Source organism: Manacus vitellinus, unplaced genomic scaffold (genome assembly GCF_001715985.3).
Source record: "Manacus vitellinus isolate BGI_N305 unplaced genomic scaffold, ASM171598v3 scaffold_30_pilon, whole genome shotgun sequence".
In the NCBI taxonomy this organism is placed as follows: domain Eukaryota; kingdom Metazoa; phylum Chordata; class Aves; order Passeriformes; family Pipridae; genus Manacus; species Manacus vitellinus.
In genome coordinates this window covers 2,164,078-2,179,233 of record NW_021940291.1, presented here as the reverse complement: position 1 = coordinate 2,179,233, position 15,156 = coordinate 2,164,078, and the positions used below count along the sequence as shown (strand labels likewise).

The 15,156-nt window shown below is 44.1% G+C and overlaps 1 protein-coding gene across 4 annotated transcripts in view; it reads left to right on the top strand.

Moving 5' to 3' along the window:
• The window catches only part of OSBPL5 (oxysterol binding protein like 5), a 176,504-nt gene that overhangs the window by 92,048 nt on the left and 69,300 nt on the right, over positions 1-15,156 (top strand). Inside the window, exon 1 of one of the 4 annotated variants that reach the window (XM_018076110.1) lies at positions 6,652-6,915. The exons of the other annotated variants lie outside the window; for them this stretch is intronic. The gene's annotated coding sequence lies outside the window, so the exon portion shown is untranslated. Of the gene's footprint in view, positions 1-6,651; positions 6,916-15,156 lie in introns of those variants that run through there. 4 annotated transcript variants of the gene reach the window in all.

Genomic DNA, 15,156 nt, shown 5'->3' with positions numbered 1-15,156 from the left:
ATGGTACCTCTCTAATCTGATCCTTTAGTACCTTGTATTTTTCACTTTTCTACCCTGTTACTGCAGTATTTTACTGCTCAGGTACAGTGGAGCCTCTGTGAAGGCAGGAAGATACAGCTCTTGTGAAAGTCATCTCTAGAGCAAAATAGCTTCACGTGCACTGATGGTGGTGGTGGCAGGGAAGTTCTGAGTTGTGTAATAGATGTTAATGCTACAAATCAGCCAAGTTCTGAATTTGTGTTCTTTCAGGGGCCTGCCTGCACAGAAAAGCCTGCAGTCACATTTTTCAGACCAGGTTATGGGATCGGTGCTGTTACTGAATCTGTTCTTCAGGAATGAAAGTGCCCTGATTTAGAAAGGTTACTTCCTTCACCTGAGCTGAATTGATGACAATGGCAGCATTGTTGGGAAAAAGTACCATCCCATCAAAGCTGTACTTTGCATAAAGCAGCGAGCATGGCTCAGTACTGTCAGTTATCCACTTCCTATGGCCCTGTTTGTTTGCAGACAGAAAAGAGTGATTTAGGCAAAAAACGCTCTTGAGCAAGTAGGACCATGAGCATAATAAAGGAGGATTGGTATCTCCAGCCTGCTCCCTCTGACCCGTGGCATCCTCCAAAGCAAAGCAGTGAAGGTTTCAGTGCACAGTAGAGATCCTTTGCCTAGGAACTCTCTCTCCCGGCTAGGGTCAGGGTAGGCAGCAGTGCCTCGCCATGTAGTGAGAGAATTTGTTTAAAAAATAGGTTTAATTTGCAAATAGCATGAGAAGGTGCAGCATGAAGCATATTGTAGGACTGTTTGAGAACAGTCTTACAGCTGTTTCAAATGAACAGGTTTTCCTTTGTCAAAATTCTGGATATAAAATAGTTTAATCTGCAGCTTACTAGAAATGAAGGGCTTGCCTGTGTCATTCCAAAACATGCAGTTGTGGAAATGAGCAGTTAATGGGGACTCTGGAAGCTCTGAGAAAGCATTGCCAGGCTTTCTTCCTCCAGAGTTCTTCCTCCATCTCCATCTAATTTTGCTTGCTGAAAAAGCAGCACTATACAGCCCAGCATGGTTTTTTTTGTGTCAGTAGGTGCGTGGTTGCTCTCTGCAATCACAAAAAATGCAAAGCCCCAATCCCTTTCATGTCAATGACATTTCAAGAGGATTCCAGATCTAAAAAGAGAAAGAAAAATTTGTTGTTTCTTGTTTGTTTATTTGCTTTGGTTTGTTGGGTTTTTTTTAAACTAGAAATACACTGACTTGTACAGTCAGGGAAAGGCCTGGCAGGCTCAGCTGTGCTAAGCTGCCCTTGCTAGAGCCACTCGAGAAGACTGCATGGCAACTCCACACTGGGATGGCCAAAGGGTTCTGGGGCTGGGGGGCTGAGCAGGGATGTAGGAGGTCTCCAGCACTGCTTGTGTCCTGCTGCCTGGCCAGAAAAGGGTCAAGGGCTGCCCATCTGCTCTGTGATTCAGAGAGATTTGAAGGAAAAAGGTGTTCCTTTTCTTGCAGGAAATCAGAAGACACAAAGGGAGATGCCTTTCAGCTTTTGCTACTTCAGCTGTAGGAAGAAGCTCTGTTTTATGTTATTTGGGCATTGTCTTTGACCGAGTAAGAAATGCCCAGAGGAAAAGGACCAGTGTAGACTTTGAGGCAGGAGCATGCTGAGATTTCCCTAGACAAGTTAGCATACTTTTCCCATTTTATAGCGTCTTTGAAAGCAGCTTCACCACCAGACCTTAAATTTCTGTGTAGGAGTTGAACCTACTTGCATAATCCATGTGCCAGCTCGGTTGTTTTCTTGTTTTAAATTGATCAGGCCATTGATTTGTTGCAAGCATCAGAATTTGGAGGGATTTGAAGTGGGACAGTCTGTTCTGAGGTCTGGTTTTACACTGTTAATTTACCAACACAGAGCTGCATGTGCTACTCGGCCTTTTCTAACAGCATTTAATAGTGGTCTTTTTGACTGCTGTCCTTTTGTTTTTTTGAAGATCAAGATGTTTTGCCTGCTGTTCTAGGAAAGCAATGAGTTCAGCCAAACTTGTAAAGAAAATCACCTGATATAAGCCTGGGGACCCAGACGTGCTTTTCCATTTTCAGGAAGGAGGCTGTTACTTGGCAGAAATGTAGCATAAACAAAGAAAGAAACAGTAGGAATGTGATTACTAGGCACGTGGAAAATCACTTTCAAGCAAGTCTCTTTAAGATCAAGCAGTGTTAAGACTGATCCTGTTCACGCTGACCCCAGGCAAGTCACCACTGACCCAAGTCCAGCCAAGTGGTATGAGGTAGGAAGAGAGAAACCACATACCAGTTTTCAGAAACTGGTTTTGTTATGGCATTAATCCTGAACTAGGCTGTGTAAGGAAGAGGTAGGATGTCTTGGAAGGAGTTATAATGGCTTCCTTCTGGGAAGAAGTTTGATGATTTCCCATTGTTTTGCTGTGGCTGAGATGGCAGACATGTGCCATTGCTCACAAACAGTGCAGTGACAGTTCCCCTCTCTGGACTGCCATGACTTGCCTGGAGCCAGGGACTCTCATGGCTGCCAAGGGCAGACCACACTCTAAAACTATTTGTGAGGAGCCTCCACGTAGCTGTGATATTTAGTGGTTCGATACAGAGAAGGGGTTTGCTTAGAGCTGCCTCCTCATGTGCCCGTTCAAAAACTCCCTGCCCTGTCTCAGAGGCAACTGGCCAGGCACTGTTGGATTTGCTGGTGTTGCTGCGGATGCTGAACAGCCTGGGCAAGTGCTGGAAGACTGACTTGTCTTTGTAGTGTTGGATGATGAAAGTGGTGAAATAGTGAACCAAGGGAACATAAGGCTTGAGAGACCACCAGACCTTTCTCCTAGACAAAACTGTTCCTGGCACCTCCTTGTCTCATGTGCCCTGAAAAATCACCTGTATTTTCACAACTAGAATGGCCTCAGGCTGTCCTTCCCAGACAGGAACCTGCTTGCATCGATCCCCTCATCTCAGACAGGAACCTGCTTGCATCGATCCCCTCATCTCAGTGGAGACCTCAGACCCTTTGCAGTGCTAGTTGCTTGTGAGCCCTTTTCTTCAAATTCATCTCAATTTTTATTTTCAGGTCATAATACTCCACCACTGTCTGAAAGTGAGAGAAACACTCTCGCCTGAATGCTGGCTCCCAGACCCCAAATGCACTGAATGGATTTACAGTGCCCCTGCCCAAACCAACTCTGGTACATGCCGTAAAAAAATGTTACTTTCCACTCTTTTTTTCAATTACTGCCAGAATTTACTGCAGGATTTCTCTGCCTTCTTAAATGAGACTGGATGTTTTTTTGGCACGGTGTGCACCCTGCATGATTCCTACCCTGCTTTGTTACCCCAGGACACAGAGACACAGGACACAGAGACAGTGTCTCTGGGTGCCCTGGTTCTCCCAGCCCCTTGTGGGAGAGGGACTGTGGACCCCTGGCCTTGGCATCACTTCTTGCATGGTGCCTGACCAGGGTCTGTCACTTTGTCCAAGGTGGCGGTGTTAGAATCCCACTGGTGTTTGTGCTGCCTGACACATGAGCATTGCCTCCTATGAGAATTTCAATAGTTTCCTGCTGCTGCAGTGTCTCTGATAGCTGAAACAGCTGATCTAATAAAAGATCATGTCTCAGCAGGTGCTGCAGCTTCAGCAAACAATGGTCTCTGTGGTGTCGAAGATGGCGTTTATGCAAACATTTTAATCCTTGTTTGCACCATACTTTTAAGGGGAAATGCTGGATTCTTATTGTTACTATTATCACTTTCATCTAAATTTTCCATCATTCTGAATATCAGTTATTCATGAGAAATTAGTGCAACAAGTGGGAGTTCTTCCAAAGCTTTTTAGTCCATGTTGTTTTCAGTCACATGGTGCCAGATATCTTGGAGGAGTCTGATCTACGCAAACCCAGTCAAGTCTGCCCCAAGACCCCAATGCACACAGCATGGGTAACAAGCAAGAGGAGTTGGAAACCATGGTTCAGTTAGAAAACTATGATTGAATTGTTATCACGGAAACATGGTGGAATGAGTCACACAACTGGAATGGTGGTGTTATCACAGAAAGATGATGGAATGAATCACACAACTGGAACACAGTAACTGAGGGCTACGAGCTTTTCAGAAGAGATAGGTGGGGGTGTTGCACTCTAATGGATAGATTGTGAAGAACTGCTGCTGAGAAACAGCCACAAACAGGTTGAGCTTGTAGGTAAAAATCAAGGAGCAGACCAACAAAGGACACTTTATGGTGTCTACTACAGGTGTCTGACCAGGGGGAACCCATTGACAGGCCTCAGCTACAGGAAGCGCTGCACTCACGAGCTCTCATCCTGGTGGGGGGTTTCAACCATCCAGATATTCTGCTGGGAAAACAATACAGAAGACTCCTAGAGTGCATCAAGGATAAATTCCAGGTCCAGGTGTTAGACAAACCAAACAGAGAAGAAGCTTTACTGGACCTGGTGCTCACCAGTACAGATGAGCTCATTACAGGGGTTAAAATTGGAGGCAACCTGGGCTGTAGCAACCATGCTTTAGTTGAGTTTGTGATCTCAATGATCTCTTTGCCTGGCAAAGAGCGAAGTCAGGACCCTGAATTTTAGAAGAGTGAACTTCCAGCTGTTTAAAAAATTAGTGGATGAGATCCCCTGGGAAACTGTCCTTAGCTGACCAGAGCTGGCAACTCTTTAAGGCCATTTTTCTTACAGCACATGAGCTCTCCCTCCCAATGTGTAAGAAATCAAGCAAGGCAGGCCAGAATATGGCAGGGCTGAGCAAGGACCTTCTCCTCAAGCTGAGGAGTAAGAAGAAAATGTAGTCAGTGGAAGCAGGGTCAGGTGACCAGGGGAGAGTACAGGGATACAGTTTGAATGTGTTGGGATGCCATCAAGAAAGGTAAGGCACAGATGAAACAGGAGTTGGCAAGGGATGTGAAGAAGATGTAACAAGAAGGGATTCTTTAAGCACATTGTTCAGAAGAGAAAGGCCAAAGAGAGTGTACCCTCCCCCCCCAGTAAAGGAGAAGGGAGAGCTGGTATCAACAGATATGGGGACAGCTGAGGTGCTCAATGAGTTGTTCACCTCAGTCTGCACTGGCAGTCAGGCTTCCCACATCTCTCACCTGAACCCAAGACAGAGGTAAACCTGTTGGAGTGAGTCCAAAGGACCTCTGGTAGAGAAAACTGGAGTTGTTCAGCCTGCAGAAGATAATGCTTTGGGGAAACCTCATTGTGGCCTTTCAGTACTTAAAAGGTATTAGAAAAAAGAGGATGAACGACCTTTTACATGGGCAGACAGTGAGGGGACAAGGAAGAATGGTTTTAAATCAAAAGAGGAGAGATTTAGATTAGGTGTTAGAAAGAAACTCTTCACTGTGGGGGTGGTGAGGCACTGGAACAGGTTACCCAGAGAAACTGTGGATGCCCCATCCCTGGAAGAGTTCAAGACCAAGCTGGATGGGGCTTTGAGCAACCTGACCTACTAGTGGAAGGTGTCCCTGCCCTTGGCAGGGGGTTTGAAACAAGATGACCTTTAAGGTCCCTTCCAACCCAAGCCATTGTATGACTCCGATTCTATGAAATCACTGTAAAACTGTGTACAAAAAGATACAGACTTATACACTTGCAGTGGGCAACACCAACAGATAAAGATTTTATTTGTAAAACTCTTCCTTCAGTGTGAGAGTGTGAGGGCCAGGGAAGAGCACATGCTGCAGAGAACAGCAGCAACACAAATAGCCTTGGGAGCAAGCTTTGGCCAAGGTGTGTGTTCTGTGCTTATCTCTTAATTTAGCAATATCGGCAAAACCCACTGGGGAAAAAATGTGGATATTTTCCAGATGCAGAGTGATGCAGGAAGAAGCAGGGCTGTAATTATGCATGCTTGCCTACTGAAATATGTATACAATTGCTATGGGATACTGTAACTAGCAACATCTATTGGATTATTTTTAAAGCTAAAGCAGTAATACTGTGCTAGTGTGCCTGAAGTCTGTTTCTGTGCTTGGCAAACCTGCCTCTGCATGGCAGGTTTAGGTTCTGTGCAGTTTAGGAAATGCTGTTTTTACTGTGCTGTTACATCAGCTGAGAAATCTTTGTTAAACACATTTGTATCTGAGCCCCGTGGAGAGTTCACTGAGTGATTTCCACCACCACCAGCCCACTGTTGCAAGGATTTACTTTATTCCTTTCAGTTTAATTACAGAAAAGAGTGAACTGCTTGTTTTGGTTTAATTTCTTTTTTTTCCCCCCTTTTGATTGCCCAGGGATTATGTGCCAAGAAGCCACTAAAAAGAAACAGAAAGAGTGCGAAGAGATTACGCATGACAGCAATAGAGTCTGTCACAAAGTTGCAGATTATTTATTGCTGTTGTGCTTTGAATAAGTGACAGCAACTGTCTGTAATTTTCTCGGTGCTGCCCAGCTGCTTTGATCAGCAGTGAAACTGTTAACAGTGCTGACAATTAATTATTCTCGATGGGCATTGCAGCTTGAACTTCCCCTGCCAAACAGTGGCAGATCACACCCGTCAGGGCTATTGTTTAAGGCTTTCTTTGGACATATCGCTGGGTCGAATCACGCTGCGCTTCTTTTCAGGGTTTTCTTCCACAGTCACTGTGGTTGGAGAGTTGCTTCGGTTTTCTGAGGGAGAGCTGGGATGGTAGACAGCGCGCTGGCAGCGTGTGGGAGGTGTGTTTGATTGCCATGTGCCCCTGGAGCAGAGGCTGTGCGTGCGGGTGTCTTCTCCGGGTCCTGTGCTGATCTGCAGCTTGGAGGAGTGTAGAATCCAGGAGGGAATCAGAAAGCCTCCATGCATGTAGCAGGTGGTGAGGACCTGGGGAAGGGATGGTGGCTCTGAATGCAGGTGTTGTGGTGGAGAGGAGAGTGATTGCCGTCTGAGACAGCAAACACTGCGGTGAGTATCTTTTTCTTCTTCCCCGAGTCACAGCCTTCCTACTTTCTTATAACTCTTTAAAACCCTCCCTTTGTGTAGGGTCTTCCTTTTTTTTTTGCCTTTCAGTCTCTCCTTTTTTACCTACCCTCCTCTTCTCCCCTCACCTCTTATTCCTCTCCTTTCTGTCTGCTTTCTTTGTTTCCATCCCTGTGCCTCTGAGGCTGGATGCAGTCTCATGCAATTGCAGTGGGTTCTTTGAACATTTGTAGCCTTATGCTTTAGGAACTGTTGACTGGCAGGAATCTCTAATGGATTTAAGACTACCTGAACACCCTATTTGCATTTCTGCCTGTCTACTCAAAAACACACCAGCATTCAGCTCCCTGGAGGCTTGAATTCTGATAGAAGCAGCTGTGGCAGTGGCATCTTGTGATTTGCTTCATCAGTTGACATTTTCAGGAATTTGGATTGATATAACAAGGTTGGCCATTTTACTGCCCTCTGCTGCTGAACAACTTGGGTAACTTCTCACCTACCTAAAGGCTTTATTAGTGAGAACCCAGATAAATGTGTACTTCCTCATTACGTCGCTCTTGTTGTTATTCTTATCCAACGGCGTATATTGATTTATGGTATATTTAGTCAGCTAAACCCCTGATCATCCCAATTCTGCTCTATGTCTAGATTGCATGTAGGATTAGGAGTTTTAGTAGTGTTTTGAAGATGAGGAGCAAATCCTCTACAAAATTAGGTCTTGCCTATGTAAACAAGTTGCACTACTTTTTAACTACTGTTCTGTAACATTGATATAACCCTTCCCTAGTGTGAATTCAGCTATGCCAGTATGGGCATGCTTATACCAGTGTAGCTTGTTCGCTGTGGGAAAGAAGAACCAGCTATTCCAGTATAAAGCACTTTTATTTGGCTCTGATTACATCCATGCTTTTGTTGTATCGGCAGAAATATACCACCAGATAATACTTGTAATTTAACATGGGTGCACTGGTACAAAAATCACGTATGGAACAAGTCTTGGTCTGCAGACTGCCTCAAAAGCTCCCTGACAAGCAAGTGTTGAATATGCCATGTATTTATAATTTTGTCTTTGTGACTGGAGGTACAGTGAAAAGACTTAGTGTTACTTCTGTTATGTCATAGTTAAACTAAGAACTGGTCAGTGTGTTGGGTATAAAGTCATGACTGTGAGTCATGTGAATCATGGTTGTTAATTTTTAAATAAAGTATGCAAGGCTTTATTCAGTTTCAGACTGGTTGCTGATCTTTGTTTTTATTTGCAGCAAGTTGGCAATGTGAGAGAGCCGTGGCAGAGATGCAAATTCCAGTAATGCTTACTTGGAAATGCATTTGAGCTGGCAGGGAAATACAGAGGTGTTCCAGAAACATTGCAAATCTGGGTCCTGAAAAGCCTCTTGCATCAGTGAAATGTGAGTGCCTGGTGGGTGTCAAACACTTATCTGTGGTCATCTACCTCAGTCATTGGCAGGGCAGGGCAGTCTAGAGACCAATGGGCAACAGATACAGAGTGAAACTTTGAAAAATTCCAATCCGATACTATAATCCCAAATATCATAGTTTACTGATGGGGTGTTCCCAGTACTGCTGCTAATCTAGATGATCAATATGTGCCTTGTAGCAAGAAATGAGTACAGAAGACTCTTGTGTTTGCAGGCAAAGGGGGAATACATTTGGTATGGGAAACTTTATATTCAGAGAACTGGAGATAGGCAGTGCCACCAACAGACTAGGGTCTTCTGGAGAACTGTCTTGATTGCACATGACTGATGACAAGTGTCTGGAAACGTGGGACCTAACTAAAACTTCTAGGTTCTCTTTTACCACAGAGTAAATAAATGGATGTGATCCTTTTCTTCTGCAAATAAGAGGTTATTTTAAGGCAGGTGATGGTGAGGTGAAGGAGTCTATGAGGAGGAGAAGCTGGTGCCATTAGGAGACTGCAAAGCTTTACTGGAAGGAACATGGTTTGTTGTGCTGCTTGTTGGCACAATTACCTTGCCAGGTTGCTGAGAGAAATAAATTTTCACAGAACCTAATAGTTTCCTCCTATGAGTTCGTGTCACCTTTGTCTCATTTAATTCCCACCCTTGCTTACTGTGAGTGCCATTTCCATGCTGCGTTTCTCAACTTCATTACTTCCAGAATGAGCACTGCTTTGGAAACAGCTTTCCGAACTGCAAGTGGCTTGTTTTGCAGAGGAGGGTGGAAATCTTCTTCGATGTTTTTTCCCTGAGCTCACTGACTCCCCCTGACTCCAATGATGGGATGGTGGCAGCAGTGAGTCCCATGAGGGAGCTAGGACTCTTGCCTGCAGGGTGGGGCTGCAGCTGGATGGTTCTGGGGCTGTCAGGGTGGCATAGGCAGGCAGCAGTTGGTAAAACTGGTATATGGTCATCAAAAGCAAGGAGCTAACCTTGGACAAATCTGCAGCTGGGCCATAACTCAGCCTCGTGTCCAACTTGCCCTGGTCTTTGCTGGTTCTTTCTAGGAGGAATGTGATCTGTGGTAGTCCTTTTGCTGGTTTAGATTACTTGTCTCCCTGAGCTGGCTCACAGGTTTTGTCTGTTCTGTTTGCATTGGGTGGGAGTTGCAGGCTGTCAACAGCAGAACTTTCATCTTAAAGAGTCCAGCAACATTGGTAGTCTTGGAAGGAGTGGCAGAGGCATCAGACAGGTCCTTGCCTGCAGTTCTTGGCAGCATGGTTTGCAGTCAGGACAGTTTATGTGACATTGACAGACAGAGGCAGTATCGGCTTGCTCCACTCCCACAGGAGTCTGCAGAGTCCTTTGGTGAGCAGTTTTGAACAGCTTCTCTATATTTGTCTCATCACCTCCACTTTTAACCAGATAGGAAATTGTTTGTTATGAAACACAAAATTGTCCTTACAAGCAACTGCATCATTGGTGTCTGAGGTGATGCGTTGTGAGCTGCACAGGAGAGAAGTTGTTAATATCCGTGTTTATACACCTCTCTAAAGATGAAGAGATGACTGCAGTGGAAGATTAGTTTTGCTGCGAAAGACACTGAATGAGCTGACCTGATCAAGGGGAAGACATAATGTTATGCTCTTTAGTTTTCTCTGCTTCACTCAGACATTACCTGCTGTGGTCTGTCACTGCTTAGCAAGAGCTGCCTGAGAGTGATAGAAACCCAGTATGCTTTTTCAGGTAGGGACAATTATTTATTATGTATCTGTACAGCTCCTAACACTTTCGGTTGCTGTGCCTTCTGATTGCTGATGGTTGAGCAATAGTATTTGTTACTGGCAGTAGATAGTAGCAGCCTGTGTTTATGCCCTGTAGGGGAATTTGGTATGTGTGCACAGCTATAGGATGTTAAAGATTTTGTACTTTTTAGAGGCACCACAAGGTCTGTACAGACCATCTAGCCTTCTGCCATTTTAAGTGCCTCCTTACTTCATTTCAGAGATATTTGTTTATTATTTCCCTTGTTGCCCTCCCAAACTTTTCAGATCTTTTCCATCTAGGCTGTTGTGTTTATAAACTGTTCTGTGTTTGGAGCTTGTAGGCAGCAACCACTTTGAAGCCTGCTTTTGTAATATAGACCAAATAGTTGCCAGAAAGCACCATGGGCTCTCGCTGTCCTCTGCCCCTTCTTTACAGCATTGCAGGCCTCTCTTCGACCAGCTGGATGCTCAGCCCTGCACTCACCACTTTCAATCAGCATCACCCTGCTAAGGAGGCCACAAAACTTCCCTGACTTACATAGCCTGAGGAGCTGAGGCAGCACAGATATTTCCATTTGTTTTGGTTCGTTTCTATTGAGAAGTCATAGCATGGCAACTCCAACTCCTATTGTGTGAGACCCACCCTATCACTTTTTTCCTGGTGTGGAAAAGAAGAGCTGGTCAGCCTTGAGAGGGGCTCAAGCCTAGCCTCATAAAAACTGTCTGTCACCTTTTAGCCTTTCTCCTTGTCACTTCCTTTCCATAGTAGAGATAATGGGAGTGTTTCCTGCTAACTCCTGTCTCTCTGTGATAAATTGCTGTGGTCTTTATTGGAAAGCATTGTATAGCTGCTCTTAGCACTGAGATAAAGAAAATGCTGTGAATGGCTGCATTGTGTTTGGCTTCCTTTCAGTCAGGGCCAGTCTGGACACTGAGGACTTGATCTTCCTTCTGGGCCGGGCCTCAGGTTGTGTTTGTGTGGGAGGCAGGGATTTCTGTTCGTTTAAAGCCACATTTATTCTTATGACATGCTGAAGATCAGTGTGATCCATAAATCTATAGATGGGGGTCTGCAGGTGCCCCTTGTTCTCCACATCCTCCTTTGACCTCTCCTTCCCTTGTGGCAGTGCTGGAGCTGGCATGGATATCCTTGCATTGGTGTTGTGCTGCGTGATTGGTGCTTCCCATACCCTCCCCAGCTGGGAGCTCCCAGCTGTCCAGGCAGGGGTGATTTTGACCCCTCCTTGTATTTCCAGTTGCCAGTCCTTGTAGCAAGGAGGGATTATAACCTAGCAATACTGTTTTGTTTCAGTTCGAGGTTTTTTTGCTTAGATCTTTCCATTCAGTCCCAAAAAAAAGCTGGTGTCAATATAGGTTAGCTTTAAAGTGAGGAGAAGAGTTCTCTTCTTGAATTCCACAGTTTTCAGATTTCTTGTCTTTTGTCAAGAGCTGTATTCTTAGGTTTGCTGCCCACAAGACCAGGAGCCTGGATTCTCCAGGGCTGTAGATTATGGCTGATAAATCACACAGTTTCAGTCTAGTTTATGCCCAGCATACTGCACCTGGTAGTGGGACAGTACAAGTAGCAGAGTAGTCACTGGAAAAATATGGGGATAATTTTAGTTGAACAGGTATAAGGAGATCAGAAAAGACAAATAAGCTGTTAAATTTGTATGATGTGAGTGTGCTCATTCACACCCAAATATGCCTAAAACTCCCTCTGGCAGAATCAAAGGAAAGCCACAGTGCAAAGAATTTATCCTGTCTCCTTGTTTTCACTGTCATGGATAAACTGGGAGAGAAGGAAGGACTGAGGTAGGCACAGAAAGGATTGTGGCTTGAGAACTGAGGCTGAGAGTGGGTTTCATTGTGTGTGCTGCATCAGCCTTTGCATGGTGTGAGTCCTTTGGGCTTATTTAACACAGCATAACCCCACCCTGAATGCTCTTTGTGGGTTGTCTAGTTTCCCTTCTCCCACAGAGTTTTTTAATTAAAAATCTAGGCCCAAAATAACTGCAGTACCATCTTTTAACTATTGTTGAAGGAAGAGCTGGATGCTCTCATCTCTGAGAAACAGTGAGGTTTATGCAAAAGTAAACAGTGTATTTACTTCCTGTAGAATTTTGGGGAGAGTGGCTGTGTCAGAGGAAGTATAGGTGGATGCTAAATTTAAACCACTGTACAGCAGGTCTCTTTATACTACAGAGCCCAAAAATCTGACAAGCTAAACAGGGGCATATAAGGATCTCTTCAAAAATAGATACACTTCCTTAAAATTTATTTGGTCATGTTTATTCAGCTCTCCTTATGAAGGTTCCTGAGATTTACAGATCCTGTCTGAATCTGATAGCAGAAACAAGAAAGTAGAGGAGTGGAAAAATCAGCATGATTGGAGCCCCATGGGATATGGTCATTTCTCCATTGCTTAGCTGTTCTTCAAAAGCAGATGAGCCAGGTTGGCTAAAATTTGGTAGGCTTAGGGTCAGAGCTGTTGGGTGGAAATACAGTTTGTGCTTCTGTAAGATTTCAAAGAAGAAATATACTTCTAAGCTAAAATTCTTGGCATTTATGGTTGTCCATTTCATTCTTTGTGAGCGTTTGTTTGGGACAGTGGATGCTTATGGCATAATCTGGAACTGAATCTTTGTGACATTGAACAGGACTTGTTTTCTGTCTTGTAAGATGGTTTGTAAACATCCTTTCCTGCCATTACCTTTGCCTTACTGCTGTGTCATAGTTCCCTTCTGAGCCTGAGTCTGGAAATGGCTCAACAGGACTTGAGACAGAAGTTGATTTTGGTTTACTTTGTTACAAAGGGGCAATATTTCACAAACAAGGGAATAATGTCAGGAGGACACTATCAGGCATGAAAGCAGGTCTTAAAATTAGCTTGGTATTTCCTAGTAATTGTGTGGTGGGAGTGTAGCCCCAAGGCACAATCTTTTCTAGATTTAATTGTATAAAGCCAGAGGTGGATATCATAGAAAGCCATCAGCGAGGCTTGCAGTTGTTTGGGTTGTTTTTAAATGTCATTAAAGCTTGAAGTAGATTCTTCCATTTAAAGGGAATATGATCTAATTATGTGATTTAGATAGCAGTATGATGCTGTAATGATGCTCTTTAATATGTTCTTTTTAAAAGAAAAATATCAAGGCAAGAATTGACCTTGAAAATGTGGCCTGCTTGCAAATGATGTAACTACATGCCTGTCCAAAGCAATGTGTTCTTGTCAGGCTTTAAGTCTCCGCTAGCTTTAGCTAAAGCAACTAAGTTAACATCTTGTTTATGTTTCCATATACTTGATACTGTATTTCCCTCAATGCCCTGGGATTATCCCAAATCCTGTCAGCCCCTGCAAAGAGCCACCTCCTTGGAGCTCTCCTGCAGGCAGTGGGCAATAGCAGGTGCCGTGCGGGACTGGGCTCCCTCTTCCCAAGGCCCATCATGGTGACTCCATCAGGGTGACCCTTACCACAGCCTGGGGTCTCTCACCCCTAAGGTACCTCTAGAAAACATGGTCTGTTAAAAAGCTGTTCTCTTAGGTAGTCAGCTCCAGTTTAGAAGGATTGTATGGGAGGTCATCAGGGGATATTACTTACAGCACACACAAAAACTTCAGGGCATGGGGGGATGTGGGATAGCTGTTCCCAAGCAACAAATACTGTGTGAGTTATGGATAATTACTGGAAAGCTCGATGTGCCAAAGGTGGATGTGGTTTACCATTATGCAATTCATTAATACTGTTCAGGGGACTCAGATACTTGCTCCCTGAAATGCCCCGGCTTGGAGACACAGTGTTCAGAGGGGGCCTTCAATGAACACTGTCACTGGTAGATGAGCTGGTATTCATAACTGCAATAGAAAGGAAGCAGGGCACTTCAAATCTGCCTTTCAGATGGAGATTTTTTGAATAATATGTCCAATGTTTTCACCTTTGGGCCTAATATTGTTTTTATGGAAATTCATAACTGAGTACTTATTTCCTTAACCAGCACAAAGCTTTCAACACTGTCTTTTAGTGCCTAAACTCATACTTTGTCTCTGTACCTGAACCTGACTCCCATGGAAGTCAAAGGGAATGTTGCCTTTTGGCTTGGACGTGCGCTGCCAAACCGCTGTGTGCTGCCCAGGGACTGTGCCCACACTTCAGCACAAGCAGCAGGGATTCAGGGGTCATCTGTATTGCAAGGCTTATATCTGCTTACCTGAACACTTGAACAAGCTTGAACAAGTAGCAGGCACCAGCATGGATTTTGGAATGATCTGGCCATCTGGTGCTTGCTTGATTTCTCAGATACAATTTCTAGCCTAACTTGCATGTCTTCCCTGTAGCCCATGCTGCTAGCCCTACTCCAGCTACCTAGCTCAAAGGTAATTTGTGTATATGTGCTGTGTGCCCAAGTTAGACTTATACCTTAATTTTGATGTAACTAAATCTCCGAGGCCATTTGAATCCACTGCCAAGAAGCACCTGTGACAGCCATATGAATGCTTGTGTCATCTATATGAAACTTTAAGTTAAAGACCTATATAAATATTTCTAGATGAAAAGAAATTTACAGGCAGAGATCTGGGTTTGTTTCCAAGTGGATCATTACTTGAATTTCTTGGCTAGTTTTTTACAAAAACTGCACCAGGAGATGAGTTGTGATTGAGGATGGCACATTTCTTCTTACACATTGCACACGTGCTTAGATGTACATAATGTTCTGGTGGGGAGTCTTCACTAATCTGAGTTTTGACATAGTTTTCCTGCTTAAAAAGAATGCTGATAAGAGAGATCAGTAACAAATAATGGTAAACTTTGAATAAAAATTCAGTAAGATGGACAAAGTGTTTGATGTATGCCTAACAGGTGTGATTTACCTCTTCAGCTGAATATATTAGAACATGAGATTAAAGGACTGAAGAGGATTCAAAGCAAGTACCTTACCTTCTTGCATAGATAGATCCTACAATAAAATACCTTTGCATGAGCTATCTTCAACAGAGGTGCCTTCAGAAATCGGGGTTTAAAGGAGATTATGCAAAGTATAAT